General features: G+C 30.9%; 1 protein-coding gene across 1 annotated transcript in view; it reads left to right on the forward strand.

Moving 5' to 3' along the window:
* Positions 1–2,000: 2,000 nt before the first annotated feature.
* The window catches only part of LOC145305883 (uncharacterized), a 150,952-nt gene continuing 138,720 nt past the window's right edge, over positions 2,001–14,232 (forward strand). The window contains exon 1 of the mRNA XM_080147733.1: positions 2,001–2,031. The gene's annotated coding sequence lies outside the window, so the exon portion shown is untranslated. The remainder of the gene's footprint in view (positions 2,032–14,232) is intronic.

Here is a 14,232-nt window from a genome sequence, read left to right on the forward strand (position 1 = left end):
ATTTTTGCACACCTTTTAAATTTGTCATGATCCAAAAATCTTCCAAACATAGGTACTTTGGAAAAACCGGATTTTAAGGCATAATTTGTTGAAAATCGCTAAGTATTTTTTTCCTATACAAAACTCCCCAACCCAATGAAGAAATTAAGATATAGATCATTAACTTCTGTCAATGGCAAGTAGGGTAAATTAAGTAATATTTTTGTCTTATTAAAAAAAAACACCCTGTATGTTGAAGATTATTTTAGCCGCTATTGTCCTCTCCCTTCAGCATTATTTTTGCATATTTGTCAGTTAGCCTGTCAAAATATGTGTTTATACAACAGTACAGATATTAAGTAACAGGATGTTTGTCTGTGTACTTTAAGATCTCGTCAACTGCTAAACCGATATGGATCTATAATAGATATGAGTTCAGTTAAGATTTATAACTATTTTAGGGGAGGGTGCCTCTACCCTCCTCAAGAGAAGACTGTACTTTTAGCAATCAACTGCCCAACTGCAACTTATGGCAGCTTACATTTAACCTTTTTTGTCCCTCAAAGCAGCCAAGCAATTTTTTTTGTCATTGGCGAGTCATTTGCTTTATTTCACTTTTTTGTTTTTATACATGGATACTGTTATGGTTTAATAATTTTCTCTACAAAGAAAAGTAAAGGGGTAAACAAAAACACACAAAGCAAAAGTTTTTAAAATATAAACTTCAAAACAATATTTTTCGAATTTATGGAATAACGTAAAGGACAATATCTTCTAGATTTACTCTATAGAGTAAGCTATAAAACTATATATGAATTTTAGATTCTTTTCAATATATTTTGTCATAGAAATTTTCATATGTGTATGATTTTTCCTTAGATATGCAATACATGTAAATTATAGCAATAAACTTTTGAAACTTAAACCAATTTGGTTTTAACGAAAAGGGATAGAGATAAAAAAATATATTGATTATTTTTATTGTAAATTTTATGCCGAAGGACCTGTCTGTTGCTAACCGCTTAACCGATATGATTCTCCTTTACAGTGTTCTTATCATAAGTCTTGGGAAGGTTTATGACTATTTTGGGGGAGGGTACCAACATAGAAATCGCCCCTAGAAAATAATTTTTATTTTTTTGCAAACAAAATTCAATGAAGTAAGCTTTGCTTATTAAGAAGAAGAAATAATATTAATTTTTTTAATTACGGTAAAAAAGGGGTTTAAGATACTATTTAATCAAAATTGCACTTAAAGTATTTTTTTATGCAATGTAATTAAAGCTTGTTTAAAAGCCATTTGTTTCACTTAAAACAATTTTAATTAATCTTTATAATTTTGCATTACCTACAACATATCTTGGGAAAGAGAAATATATTCAGTAATCAACCATCCAGAAAATAGCCTAAAACCTAACAGATTGATTGCACGACCATTGCCTGGAAGTCCTGTTTTCGGGCAAAGCAACCCCCTTTCTAAATATTAATGTCGCGCACCTAACACAGTAGCAATAGGAACCATTTTTTTATGTTTTTAGTTATGATGCGGTGTTAAGACGAGATTCGAACCTATCATCTCCCCGACGACGAGCGGATGTGTTACTTGTTAAGCCACGGTCACAGGTTTCATTGCCTGAAGAAAAAAAAAGATTTCTTTGAAAATTTTTGATTTATTTGCCTAGTGGTTTTTGAGATATTACTATTAAAACATTAAAAATTTATAAAAATCTTTAATTTCAGTTGTTGGGAGTTAAAACCCTTCATTGCTCTCCTTGACCATACTGAACTTAACCTAACCCACATTTATGAATAGTTCTTTCTGTTCCTAAAGCCATGTAAGATAACTAGTGCAGTAAGGACTATGAGTTGATTACTGTTTTCTAAAGACATTGCACTGTCAAAAAGTATTATAAACACTTTCTCTCATTTGTTAAATCATGATCTGGTTGTTAAAGAATGTTGTGTCAAAACCTTTCATGAATAGTTTAATATATAAAAGCATAACTATTTTTAAAACGACTAAGCTAATATTGCTTGATTCACTTCTACAAGAGATAAAATGAATTGAAAATGATTGCTAAAACCGAAATATATCTTCATGTCTTAGAATAGTGTATTTTTTTCAAAATAGGTTGAAAAACATAATAACTTTAGAATAATTATTTTTGTCAACATTTAGGGTGTACATCATTTCATCGTCCATTACCTTATTCTCTAACAAAAAGCTTCACTGTAAAGGAGAGCCATATCAGTCCAGAAGCTAGCAAGATTTATTAGTTCAGACTCACCCACTGACAGACAAACCTCCTGTTACTTCAATATATAAGATGATAAGTTTTAACAGTACAAGTATCTTTAAAATATTGGAAAGTTTTAAGCTGTTTTCTTAGAATCGCCTTACACCCAAGCATAAATAAACGCCAATCCCCTCAAAATCCCAACTCTAGTATATGTTATTTTTATGATTAAAAAGTTTAATTGACTCCATTAACTAAATACATTAACCTTCACTTCAAATCAGGGATCTTAAGGGATAAGACAATGGACAATAAATTTATGTCCCCAAATGTGATAAATAAAATTGTCCTTTCAATAGGATAAATTTATTGTTTTTTTTTGTTTTGGGGGGGGTTGGGGGTGTCCCACCCCCTAAGAACATAGCCTAAAACAACCACATGACCAGTAGGTATATTCCCTGAAGAGTAGAATCTGATCGGTTGAGTGGTTACCGAGATCTTAAGGGACGGACGGACAGACGGACAGACATCAAGCTACTTTGTATTATAGATTATTAAAAGTCAATCTGGGCATTGAAATTTTTTCTCTATTAATGACATATCCTTGATATCCCTGTGAAAACTTTGCATTAATTATCATACAATACAATTTTTACATGGGATCAGGAATTAATTCAGGGATCTTAAGGGATAAGACAAAGGGCGATATACTGATATAATTATACATCCCCAATGATGATAATCAAAATTACACCTTTTGTAATTTGAATTATTCGTTTATAGCTTTGGGCACTACTAGTTTGGAATTAACTATTCAATGAAAGTACCCAAGGTTTTTGAGCCAACGAATAAGTTTACGGGTACTAGTATAAATTACAGTCCAATATCCCCTACCTCTCTGAAAAAATCAAACTTTAACAAGGTCAGTTTGTCTGTAATACAGATGATGGCATGTAAGTTTGTGTGTTCATTAAGGTCTCGGAAACCTAAAAGCACTAACCGCATAAAGTTGCCGTACCATATTTTATTTTTATTGGGAAAAAGTTTCATTTGTAAAGTTCAAAGTATTTTTAAATATTCGTTATTTTGTTTTAGAAGTTACCCAAAGTATCATAAACACGTTATCTCATTAGTTGGCTGAAAGACTTATGGTATGTTTATTAAATTGTGCTCAAACTTGCAACGGTCAAACTCTTCAATCAAGAAATTTCAATCTACAGAAGAAGGAAGCGACATTAATATATCGTCCATTGTCTTATCCCTTAAGATCCCTGTTGTACCCAGATATCTAAGGATTGTAAGTTGATGTAAAGGACAAGACCACACAACTACACGACAAGGATAGGGAACTGAAAGGTAAAGAAAGAAACATTAATTCACAATATATTTAATTTTAGTTTATGCAAGGATAAACACATTCATACAGGCGAAGCTCAAAGAAAATATAAAAGACTATAAAATAATAACATACAAGTCTGAACAAAATTCAATGTTGATTTTTGATGTAGTTAGTTTTTAAAGAAGAACTTGATATCTTTAAGTGTTGGAACATTTGAGTTTTTTTTTGTTTAAAATCTAAAAAGTATAATAACATTTGAGCTTTATAGAGAAGAATGTAGAATTACATAAGTTAAAATAACATTTCTTTTGAATTTTTGATAATACTTATCTCTAAGCCATGAACAGAGAAAACACAACATAGGGTGTACCTTCGCTTACGTAAAAATTAAATGCCTTAATTTTTTATTCAAAGTTTTTACGCATAAAAAGTGCTTCATATTTGTAAAAAAACGCATTGGCAATTAGTTGCTTTCATATTAATGAATTATACAGTTTTTAATAGCCATGTTTTGCTGTTTAATAAGATACAAGGGAGCGCAGGGAAGTCATGAAAACAGCCTAAAACCACACAAAGAAAATTATAAAGCTTCGCTAAAAAAGCACAATTAATTAACAAGTTTCCGAGAATTTTAGCTTTATACAACCAAAATTTACTGTTTAATATTGTAGGATGCAAAATTTTTAAACGAAAACAAGGCTTATTTACGCAAATGCATGCACATATATCTTAAGGTGGTGATAGGCTAATTCAGGATCCAATATTGTACAGTTTTTATAATGTATATATTTATTCGATTTTCGAGTTTTATGAATATTTATATTACTAAATAAACTAAAATGTTCAAAGCAAAACTTTTAGAAACAGTGTTCAAGGGGTTATTTGCCAATGTACTTTTTCAAACATTATTCGAGTAAAACACGGCAGGGGGAAGGGGTTAAATTGTTGTATTTCCATATCCCAATCACCTTGTGCCGACTCTAAATCTGGTCTTTGAAAATCAACCAATGGTGTCGGGAATATTAACACAGTCAAATAGAGGAAATTAATTTGCTAGCAGACTCAAAAGGTCATTTGGGAATGGGGGAGGAGGTAGTTATTTGTATATACATCTATACTACATATATGTTTGTACATTCTCGGTCTACTGGGTGTGTGTAATCCTGAAGATGATCAACTGCCTAATTTCCAAAGTTGTACAGCAGATAACCAAACTATTGCAAATCCTATTTTCAACTACATTATCATTAATTTGAAAATAAATAATTAGACGACTTATTATACATTATTCATTCAAAATTTAAATTTTTTCAAATTTAGATTTTTTTTTTGGAAATTTGAAGTTTTTTCAATAGTGGTAAATATTGAGTTAGGATGAGGGTGCTATGTACACAATTGGCAACTCAAATTCAGCTGACCCTGAAGATATTTGTAAGATTAGAGAATAAAGTCAAGTCATGCGTGCAATTAGGAACCAAAACTAGAAATTTCCATGCACAGAGGGGCCGGACAATGGGCTTTTAAATACACTGGTACCCAAAGTTTTATTATCCACTTTTTGCCTCAAAAGCATTGGGTCCTTTTTTGAGCAGTATTCTTTAAACTTTTCAAAAAATAATTATAATCTGCAGAAAGGGTAATTTTGTTTAACATCATTGGGGATGTATTTACCAATTTATTATTCATTGTCTTAACCCTCAATATATATAAATATTTTAAAACTAAGATTTAGTCCATTTAGTTCCTTCGTTTGTTTCTGCAACAAATGTTTTATGATTGCTTGGTTTAAACTTTAAATGATCAATAGAAATTGATTATTGCAAGGCATTGTCACTAAACGATTAGATTTTACTAGCCTGTGATATTTTAATGTTGTTTTATTAGGAATTAGATTTATATTTAATAAATATGTTTAAGTTAGCCAGTAAAAAAATATCAACTTGTTTGCAATCAAACTTTAAAATTCAGATTTTTTGAATAATTTTTTGGACATAATTGGAAGGCAGATTTAATGAAATTTAAGGTTATAGGGTCAAAGCTTAGTAATTCATTTCAATATGCGATTGAAATCATATATTTTTTAATGTTTTTGCTATATTTTTTTATGTTTTTAAAACTATACTTTTTTATGCGACTTATTATGGATAAATATGAAAAAAAAAATATTTAAAAAGGAGATCTATATTCAAAAGCAGCAAAGCCTAATAACCTTCATAAGGAAAAATAATAGTGAAGTACAGATGTATAGTAATAACGTTAGCCAACTAAAATCGTCCAGACCTTACAGACAAACAGACGAACATCGAGTATCTTCGCTACTAAAAAGACGCTGCGTCCCAACATCCTTGTGGACAAGATAACTGGTAATTCCAGGGAGGGAGGGGACAATGAGCTGTTTATTACACTAGTCCCCAAAGTTTTATATCAACTTTGGGAACTTTTATTTAATTTAATTTTTTTTTAATTAAGTGTCCAAACGTTTCAACAACTAATTTTAATCTACTTTGTAAATCATTATTGGGTATGTAAATAAATTTATCGTCTATTGTCTAATCCCTGTGTAGAAGATAACTGGCAATTATAAGATTTGATGTGTCAAATATTATAATATGATGTGCAGAAAATAGATTGCCTATTTCTTCCCTAAATTCCAAAGTTGTACAGCAGATAATTATTGCAAACGCTTTTTTCAGCTACTCTGGTAAAAGGGAAAAGCGATATAATGTATAAATGATTTATATATTCAAAATTTTAATTTTTCAGATTTTGATTTTTTGGAAGTTTAAAGCTTTTTTAGTTTGAAGCAAATATTGAGATAGGACGCTGAAGCTAAGTACACTTTCGGAAACTAAATTTCAGTACATCTATAATATTGCTTGCTAATATCTTTTCTGGTGTTCAAACACATATGCGAAAATCACCAATTAGCAAACCTGCAGTAATATAAGGAGGATTGGGGTAGTTTTTCAATAAGCTCTTTATAGTGCCTATATAAAATGACGTCATACAATACAAATAACTAATGACTTAAATACCAATGGCGAGCAGTTTACATTTTTATTGACTAATGGTATGCCAGTATGACGTCATTTTTTCTAGCACTACAAAAATTTCCGTTTTTTGTTAATTTCTTTAGGAAAGATTATATTGGAAGCAGGATAGCCCCCCAGGGTTAGGTCACATCAGGTATAGGACCCACAAGTTTTTGCATAGAAAAAAAAATCCCCCATTTATTTTCAAAAAAGGGGGTGTGATTTAACAGTGCTCAATTGGTACTTAACGTGAAAGCACAATCACGGGGATAAAATAATAATTTTCACTTTCAATACTTTTACTGCTATGATTAAACACATACATATTTTGCTCAGGCAACATAACTTCAATATAAATATACAAAGAATGACAATCATATTATCCTTATAATAAAGTAATATGATGTCTATCTGTCTGTTTGTTTGTCTGTTTGTACCAAAGGATCTCGCTAACCGCTGAACTTATATTGTTCTCCCTTACAGTGTAGCTTCTCTGGGAAGGTTTATAGCTACTTTGGGGTAATGTACTATCACTCTCCCGAGAGAAATCGCCAAAAATAAAAAATAAATATCTAGCGGCGAAAAATATATTTTGGGTAAATCGCTGATTTTAACATAAATTTAAATGGAAACATTTACGTGACCCTAGAGACCTCTAGGGGGGGGGGGGGGGGCGTAGCAGCTAGTATAATATAAAAAAAAAGTAAGCTTTTATTGTCGGTAGCCTAAACGTTTTCGAAAACTACTAAACCGAATGAGTTTTCGGTTTTAGGGAAGCTTTACATAGGTTGTGGGATGGTTTTAAGCTATTTTATATTTAAGTGTTGGTATGGTTTTAAACTTTTTATCTGTATATTCCTACCCCTTCCAGTAAAAGCCCCTATATGCTAAGGATCAACTACTAGTCTATCATAAAGGCCATTATATTGATAGACATTTCAAATTGTATTGTAGCCTCGCTATTAAAAACGCAATAACTACCTTGAAAAGGCTAATATTTAAGATGCTGTCCTAACTTGTAAACTTAAAATGCATTTTTTTGTAAAAATCAAAGTAATAAAGAAATGAACATATATACATTTTAATTATTATTAATTTCTTCCTTATTTCAGAAAAAAGTGGTTTAATACCGTAAAACTAAATAATACTTTTTTAAGCATAGAAAAATATGGATATAATTTTGAATTCATTTCCCTGTCCATTTTATTTTTAACAATATTCTTTAAAGCAGCATATAGTCCCTATAAAAATGAGGTCATTTAAAAATGACCAATGATAGATTAGTCTACATTTTATCTTTGGTCAATATAAATGTACATATATTAGCCCATCATTGGTCATTTGTATGGTAAGGTCATTTTTTATCAGGTAAGCTTCGTATTCTTGTCTTTTTAGTTATCTTTAATCTTAAAGTCCAAATGCTGAGCCTCTAGGCTCTATGGATTCGAAAAAATAACCTGAAACATCTCAAGAATTATCTAGAAATAGCCTAAAACCACTCTGGGACCTAAGTAAAGCTTTCATAAAATTGAGAACCCAATCAGTTAATAAAAGATTAAAAAAATAGAATAGTTGCAACAAAGTTTTTGCTTCACTAAACCCTAGATTTTTGTCTTTAAATTGTAAAACCGCAAAATACTAGGAAGTAAGGTCAAGAACACACGTTTGACCATTTATAATGCCAGGGATCTTAAGGGATAAGACAATGGACTATAAATTAATATACAATGATAAAAGGCCAAATTACACCATTCTAATCTAAATTATTAGTTAGAAAGTTTGGACACCACTATTCAACCAAAATAGTTTTTGAGCCAACGATAAAAAGATATTGTGCTTAAAGGACTTAAGTACCAGATTTATTTGCAATTCAATGTCCATTACTCCCTGTTTTTCATAAACATTTAAAGAATTGTAAAAAGGAAAAAAGTGCTTTAAGGCAAAGAGATTTCTTAATTTTCTGAGAAAACATTTTAAGATCACATTTAAAAGAAAATAATTCAGAATTTCGTTTTATTCATAAATTACCCCTCCTATGGCATAAAATTATTAGTTGAAAAGTTCTAGTTGAACTAGTTGAAATTAAGAATTATAAAAATTACCCAAAGATTTGTAACTAAAATGTAGGTTACAATCATGATTTAGAGTACCTCTGTATTTGATTTGTTAATATGAACTAACACATTTCCTTCTTGGGCGGCCCAACTACATATTTTTTTCAAGGAGGGAGGTTACATTGGTTTGTAAATTTGACTGGTACCCAATAGTTATTCAACTACGTTATCTTATTCGTAGACTCAAAAACTTAGGTACTTGAACTTTGATTGGTTCCAAATGAATAGAATCCAAACAATTGAACCAATGAGTTTAATTTACAAAAGGGGCTATTTTGTTTATTAGCAGTAGAAATGTATATAGCTGTGAATTTAAAAGAAAACATCATACCTTTCTTTTGTATGAACAAAATGAATACAAAAATCAATAAAAAGGTGAGAATTTCTAGTGTGATGTTTTACATTTAATTTTATTTGTCTTTTTTGAACAAAGATTCTTTATTTTAAATTTGTCAATTTCTATATCATTCATTTAATTGGAATACGGATAAGAATAATAAAAAACAATTAAGGGATTAATTGACGCTCAATCCCAATGATGTCAAACTAAGTTTTCACTTATATAGATAAAAAATATTTGCTACCCCAATCAATCAAAATTAAAAGTACCCAAGCTTTTTTATTCAAAGCATTAGATGCTAGATTATAAAGATTATAAAGAGTACCAGTATAATTTACCGTCTAATGTCCCTGGAAAACTCTCTGTTAATTGAACATTAATGCTGTTAATGTATCAACATAAGACTATGGTCACAATAACATTAATATTTGACTAGCGATACATTGTAGATATAGATTTCTTGTATTAATGTTCAATATTGTTTTTTAATTGGCGGAAATGTAATAGGTTTATATAATTTTAATGTTAACTTTAGAAGCCTTTAATAGTTATTTCTCCCATCGTTTTATAAACAGCTTTCTGCGGATATAAAATATATAAGATTAAAACCAGCTTTTTGAGCCCCTAGATGCTGAAGGCACCGGCTAAAAAACTGTTTTTAATATTTTGATCGTACAATGTATATTCGTAGAAAAACTGGATATAATACGATGCTGGAATTTTTCCATACGGCTGAGAACCGGTTCTAATTCACCGGATATTAATCGGTTTTGAATGAATACGAGAAAAAAAATTTATAATCCTTATCTATATCTTATAAGTAAAAATTACGTATTTTAATTCATCAAATGTAATAGATGAATAAAATTTAGAACGTAATATTGTCATGAGATGGTAATTTTGTATAAGCTTTTCTATAAGTTGGTATGTTGGTAATTATAAACAGTATATTACAGCTAGCTTATGTTTGTGTTTTAATGTGTGTATGTTTTGTTATTCAAAATAACACATAAAAATGCATAAGAAATAATTTTAGTCTTATTATTTTTTTTATTGTAGATATCTTTACCTAGGGATCTTAAGGGATAAGACAATGGACAATAAATTGATGTGTACTTTGAATTATGAAATTATGTAGATAAAATCATAGGTGGAAAACTGTCTGTAATATCTAACCAATTAAGATTTTATTAAGTTACCCAAAGTTTTTAAGCCATATTAAACTTTGGGTACCAGTGTAATGTACTGTTTAATAGCCCCTTCCTCCCCTTCCCTAATTGATGTTTAACATACTTTGAAAGTTTATAGTAAAATGGCTGCGCCGCTATTACACGTGTGGATCCTTGTTTGCGATGCTGTATTGCGCTTTTTGTCACTTTACAAGTGTGAGAAAAAAAGTTACGCTTTTTGGTCACCGGAAAAAAATCTGGTGTACATCCACTTCTGCACATGTATCACATAAAAGTAACAGGATGTTTGTCTGTTCCGTGTGATCTCTTTAACAGTTGTATCGATATGGTTTTCCTTTACAATGTAGCTTCTCATAGGTTTTGAGGAGGTTTTTTAACTATTTTGGGGAGGGTACTATCAGCCTCCCAAGAGAAATCACTCTTGAAAAATATTTACTTTTTCTTTTCAAAACTAAATTTAAAAGGGGAAGGGTGGCCGAAATCCCCCCCCCCCCCATCCAACTTTAAGTACCTCTAAAGCCTTTTGGGGCCAAGCTGCTAGTATTCTAAAAAGTAGTAAGATCTTTTGTTTGTTCATTAAGATCGAGCTAACCAATTGGGAGGGAAGATATTGATCTGGGCATGGTTTTAGGCTTGTTTATCCTTATGTGTGATAATTATATGTGGAAGTGAAAGCACACTAAAATTTTTACATGAGCAAGATTAATTTTCTCTTTCCGTCACTCATCGTCATGGTAGAATGGTCCTATTGATTCCAGATTTTACGATGATACGTAAGTCCCTTAAAAAATGAATAGGCGGGTTTTACAGTGCTCATTAAGCACTTAGTGTAAAAGCACCAGACAAATTTGTAAATTAATAGTTTTAAATTTATCACTTCATTATTATGTATAAACACATAAATCTAATAAAAAAGTCATGTTTTGTGATTTATTTACAATACCTGCGAATGCCAATATTTTGAATAATATTTCATTAAAAAAAATTTACTAAACAAACAATCAGAAACTGAAATATTGTAATCATTTCATTGTTACGCTACTTATGGACATAATTATCTCTGTTCTCATCAGAAAGGGTGGCGACATTGGCTTTATATTACATTGGTACCCATTGTTTTTAACAATGTATTATTATTCATTGGCTCAAAACTTTGGGTACTTTAATTGAATTTTGACAGGTTATTTCAAAGATAGTTGTGTCCAGACGTTTCAACCACTAATTTTATTCTAGAGAAGGGATAATTTTGTGTATCATCATTGGGGGTGAAAATAAATTTATCTGCCATTGTCTTATCCTTTAAGGTCATGCGTATTAGAGATGTTTTGCTTCTTAATTTTGAAATATTAATATTGTCCAAAAAAAATCATAATGTTGGTTTGATTATTTGCTTTTATGGAACTGTTTTAGTTGGCGTACAGACCCTATTTACAGAAAAGCTACGCTTTTTAAGAATAACATACAGTGCAAAACTAAAAGGTTGTTAAAGTGTAAAATAAGGGTTAGAAATAACTTCTTAATTCAATTAAAAAGTCATTAAGTCATTTTTGGAACTATTATGGTATTTTTACAATGTAGCTGTTTAAGTAGCACTAGAAATCAAAAAAAAAAGTTCTTTTGTATTATTTCACATGATTTAAAGCAAAAATATGTTTCAAATAATTGATTTCTACGTAATTTATGACAGATTTGCCCTAAAAATAGCCAAACAACGGCTAAACGGCTGAGCCGTTAGCTGTTACCTTTTCAACTTTTTGTTCGTTTTAGGGAAAATAGACCTACCAATGATTACTCATTCAAAATTTCAGATCGAAATTCTAAGTGCCATTTATACATTGATTACGAGATGGTTGCATTACCCCCCCCCCCCTTTATAAAGTACATTTTTCAGCACTAATTCCTTGGCCCACACAGTGGGTTTTTTGGTTGTTTTTTGGTTGTTTTTGGTTTTTTAACTTTTCCAATCACAAATGCCAACAAAAGCTTATTTTATCAAAAAAAATAAAGTTAAAACCTTTCACATACAGGTTATGGCTTCGCCCCATGAGGTAATGGAAAGTCAACCCTCCAGAATAATTTTATAGTTATATTTTCAAAAAAGTTATTCTTTGCCGAATTACTCTTTGGTAAAATTAAACCCAGGTTGTGCGCCGTATGCACAAAAATTTCAATTCGTAAAAATTAAACCCAGGTTGTTCACCGTATATCTCGTACGGGGTGAGCATAAGCGAGTACCCTGTATGCGGCGCAAGCTCTGATAGTCCCACTGATTGGACCACATATACACAAAAATTGAAAACTCTCCTCTGTAAATTTTATTTAATACCTGTAATTGCAACAACTTTTTAAATATGTTAATTTTTAAAAGTTACAAAAAGCCCAAAAAAATTTTTTGGTGAAATTTTTTTTTTTTTTTTTTTTGGGGGGGGGGTTCATGGGGGCTTCGCCCCATGGTGCAGTGGGGTACCCCCAACCCAATTACTGGTTTTTGTTTACAAAAATAAAAAAAAAATAAAAAATTGGAAATAGGGATTTTTTTATTTTTAGGGGGGTTGGGGTGTCCCACCCTCCTAGAAAATAACCTAAAACCACCAGAGGACCAGTAGGTATATTCCCAGAAGAGTAGAGCCCAATTTGTTCAGCAGTTACTGAGATTTTACAAAAAATGTAAAAAAAAAAATTGGGGGGGGGGGTGGTTTTTTTAGTTTTTTGGGGGGTTGGGGGTGTCCCACCTCCCAGGAAAATAGCTTAAAACCATCACAGGACCAGTAGGTATAATCCCTGAAGATAAGAGCCCAATTGGTTCAGCGGTTACTGAGATCTTAAGCTTCAGACGGACAGACAGACGGACAGACGGTCAGACGGACAGACATCAAGCTACTTTGTATTATAGATAGTTTGAATATAATTAGGGCATGACTATGATTTTGTATATACTCCAAATAACGTTGACAAAAAGTATGTTAAATGTGTATATTGCTTATCTAAATAAAAGTATCAGGATGTGTGTCTCTCTGTCTGTGCCGAGTGAATTCACTAGCCGATGAACCGATATGGTTTGTTCTTTACACCCTCTAACCCTTGGTGCGCCCTACTTCGTTGTTTTATAAAAAGAATTAGATTATAATTGTTTGTGGGAGGAAATTTTTTTGTTTTTGATTTCTATAATATTTCTCAGGGGTCAGGGACAACCAATTTACATGGATAAGACACATGAAGAAATTTTTTTTAAAATCTAGTTGAAAATATTGTAACTATCAGAGATCCTATAGAAAAACACAAAAGACGATAAATTGAAGTCCATCCGCAATTATGATGAACAAAAATACCTCACCTGTACATTGTATTAATGTTTTAAACCAACCGATCGAATATATAATAAAAGTACCTGAAATTTATAAGTCAATGAATGAAAGCATTAGTTTATAAAAGTTTGGGTACTAGTATAATTCACAGTCCACTGTTCTTCCTTTCATCTATTACAGTTGGTTCATTTGATAATCGTGAACTTCCAGCTGTTTTGCAGCCGACAATCTTTAGTTTTGTTTGAAAATTATAGAATAGCTTTGCAACGAAATACATTAATCCGTTGGTTTTGGACGCTTTAAGTATAAATTTAATTTTTTCGAATTGTTCAAAAAAATCCTGATAATTTTTTTCGGCAAAAAAATATTTCGTGTGAACTTTTAATACTTTTTATTCCTTGTGATTTTGACAAAACCCTAGAAATACTTTAGACCTTTATACATCCCTCCATTAATTGATAAAATCATCCTATTTGTTCCAAACTTTGTATGTTTTTTTTTTCAATATTTACACTGTTTATATTGTCACTTTTTATTCTAATTTATTTAAAGTGTTTTTTTATTGGCCCATGAAAATTCACTAAATGTAGAGTAACTTCTAACATTAGAGTAAAACATTAGAGGGAGAAAGGGTTAAATAACTGTATCTCCCCATCGCACCAGCCTTGTTCAACCTTTCTATTGGGTCATTGAAAA

Source organism: Acartia tonsa, chromosome 14, assembly GCF_053477335.1.
Source record: "Acartia tonsa isolate MP-2025a chromosome 14, ASM5347733v1, whole genome shotgun sequence".
Classification (NCBI taxonomy): Eukaryota; Metazoa; Arthropoda; class Copepoda; order Calanoida; family Acartiidae; genus Acartia; species Acartia tonsa.